The following is a 2,662-nucleotide window of genomic DNA, read 5'->3' as shown; positions in this document are numbered from 1 at the left end:
CATATTTTTCTTTTTCCCTCTCTCCAGCCTTCCTCAACATTGACTCCAGTGATTTAAGGAAGATTATAGAAGAGCAATATGGAGCCAAAGAACTGAGGAAGAAAACAAAACATGGAGTGTTTCAAATGTATCTAAGCCAAAAATGGCCACTCTAACACACAAACTAATTTTTAGCTACCTATATAATGATCAGTATGTGGTGAATGTTCAGGACAGTTTGAATCAATCCACAAAAGAATTCATAACAACATGCATAACTATTCAACATAACAATTTTTTATATATCATCTCTGGCTTCAGACTTCTCATGTCAAGCCATCAGAAAGGGTAATTTTGCTACTTTTAAACCTCAAAATGTGACATAACTTGAAAATGACAAGTAACTTGTGATAAAAGGCCTCTAGAAAAGAAAACAGTAATCATGAAAACTGCTGTCTTTTGCCTCTTAAAATCCCCAGCATGTTTTCTTGAAAGAATCTGAAATAACTACTCTCATTCCTATATTACATTAAGCTATGGTTGTCACAACATAAGAAAGATATTAAACTATTAGGGAGCATCCAAAGGAGGACAGAAAAAAAGGTGAAGGGCCTTGAGGGAAAGCTGTGTGAGGAGTGGCTGAGGTCACTTGTTCTGTTCAGCCTGGAGAAGAGGAGACTGAGGGGAGACCTCATTGCAGTTACAGCTTCCTCATGAGAGGAAGAGGCGGGGCAGGCACTGATCTCTTCCCTGTGGTGACCAGTGAGACAACTTGAAGTAGTGGCCTGAAGTTGTATCAGGGAGGTTTAGGTTGGATATTAAAAAAAGGTTCTTCACCCAGGGCGTGATTGGACATTGGAGCAGGCTCCCCTGGGAAGCGGTCACAGCAGAAGCCTGACAGAGCTCAAGAACCGTTTGGACAATGCTCTCAGGTACTTGGTGGGACTCTTGGGGAGGGTCCAGTGCAGGGCCAGGAAGTGGACTTGATGATCCTTGTGGGTCCCTTCCAGTTCACCATAGTCTGTGATTTTGTGAAGTGTCTTTGGAAGAGCGCTTGTTTCCATACTCACTTTCAGGTTATGTACCAGTAGTACAATATTCATCTGGAGCACCACCTATGCATCTTTGAACACAGAGACAGACAATGGTGTTAGCTCTCCCTCGAGACATTTATTTTTCCCAGCTGGTCTCTGGAACAAGACTAAGATTCTATATGAAAAATGTGGAAGTGTGGAAGGGGTATTTAGCAAGCAGTACTGCGAATTTTACCATGAATTTAACAGCAAGTGCTGATGGCCACATATTACCTGGATAATCATTACGCAGATGGTAACCAGGTAGAAATTTTCCTTCAAAATTAAGAGCAGCCTCAAAGGCCTCAAAGCCACAGAGGCCTGTTTGGATTGAGTCAACAGCAAACTTCAATGAGAGTAAATAATGAAAACAAAATTCTGCAGAAGCAAATTTCCTGTGTGACAGCACTTTCTGAAATAACAAGCTGTGCAGGTCAATGCATCAATAGCTCTTTGTAATAATAATTAATAACAATGACAATAACAAGAACAGTAATAATAATACATCCTGTATGTAGAATATTTAAGAAACTCAATATTTCATTTAAATGGTGAATAAACCTGCAATCCAGCAAGAGTTGTTCTCTTAATGCCTGATCCTGTGTGGGGCTGACAAAGATCACTGTCAATTACCGTCACAGAGAGCTGCTTGTGCTGCAGGTTAGCCAGGCTGGCAGGGAAAACTCTGCAGTGCTGGGAGGAGAAAATTTTAAGAAGGAAGTTCAGATTCAAAGTGAGACCTGTGTGTCTTAGGAACTGATTCTGCAAATACTGGTTCATAGCAAAGAGCTGCACAGGCAGCCAATGTAACCAATGCCATTTGAAATAATCTTTCAACATGTCCAGTTTTATGTCTATTTTCCTAGAGCTATGGAATTTTTTAATAGTATTTTTAATACTTTTACTTAAAAATTAATTTGTCAGAAGAATAAAGAACATGCATTTATATCTGTATTTGAACAATTTCTAAAAGTTATCTTTAAAATGAATCCCCTGATAATCAGGCAAGTTTGGTTGTTTTGTTCTGTTTTTTTCCTAATTGCATTTGCAAAGCATTTTAAGAATTGGCTTAACATTTTATATGCTCTGATATTAGATCAAAATGGAGGCATTTAATGCCTCATGCATTGTAAATCAAATACTTCCTTAACAAACTCATATAAAAGACAAAACAGTCAAATAACTGAGCCTTAGTTATGAAACACTGTAGTTGCATGTTCTCATAACATAAACATTTATAGTAACTGGGTTATTCACAGATGAAAATCAAATCCATTTCAGTTCAGATAATCATTCTGCATTAGGAAAATGAATAAATTAAAAGTATGCTCCAGCAATTTACTCTTCCCAAGCAGCTATCCTGCACGCTCTGCAGAGGATGTCAAAACCTGCTGATATCTAGCAGAGTCAACTCCCAAGTTTGTGTATCCCGGTCCATTCTACCTTTCCATCAGGCAGTACATGTGGAAATGGAAAAATAGCTCTCTAATTAATCAAAGTCAGATCTGCCTGAACGCCTGGAGTTGCTGCTGATCCTTGTCCCAGCTTCTACCATGTTCTCTCTCTATGTTTTTTACCTTGAAAACTTCTGCTCTGAGCTGGGAATGCCT

At 38.9% G+C, this 2,662-nt stretch overlaps 1 long non-coding RNA gene across 1 annotated transcript in view; it reads right to left on the bottom strand.

Moving 5' to 3' along the window:
* Positions 1-926: 926 nt before the first annotated feature.
* Positions 927-2,662, bottom strand: part of LOC115947861 — an 18,481-nt gene continuing 16,745 nt past the window's right edge. The window contains exon 3 of the long non-coding RNA XR_004081710.1: positions 927-1,102. This is a non-coding gene — a long non-coding RNA (uncharacterized LOC115947861). The remainder of the gene's footprint in view (positions 1,103-2,662) is intronic.

Source organism: Geospiza fortis, unplaced genomic scaffold (assembly GCF_000277835.1).
Source record: "Geospiza fortis unplaced genomic scaffold, GeoFor_1.0 scaffold195, whole genome shotgun sequence".
Classification (NCBI taxonomy): domain Eukaryota; kingdom Metazoa; phylum Chordata; class Aves; order Passeriformes; family Thraupidae; genus Geospiza; species Geospiza fortis.
The sequence above is the reverse complement of the archived record's forward strand: the minus strand, read 5'-3'. Positions and strand labels throughout refer to the sequence as shown.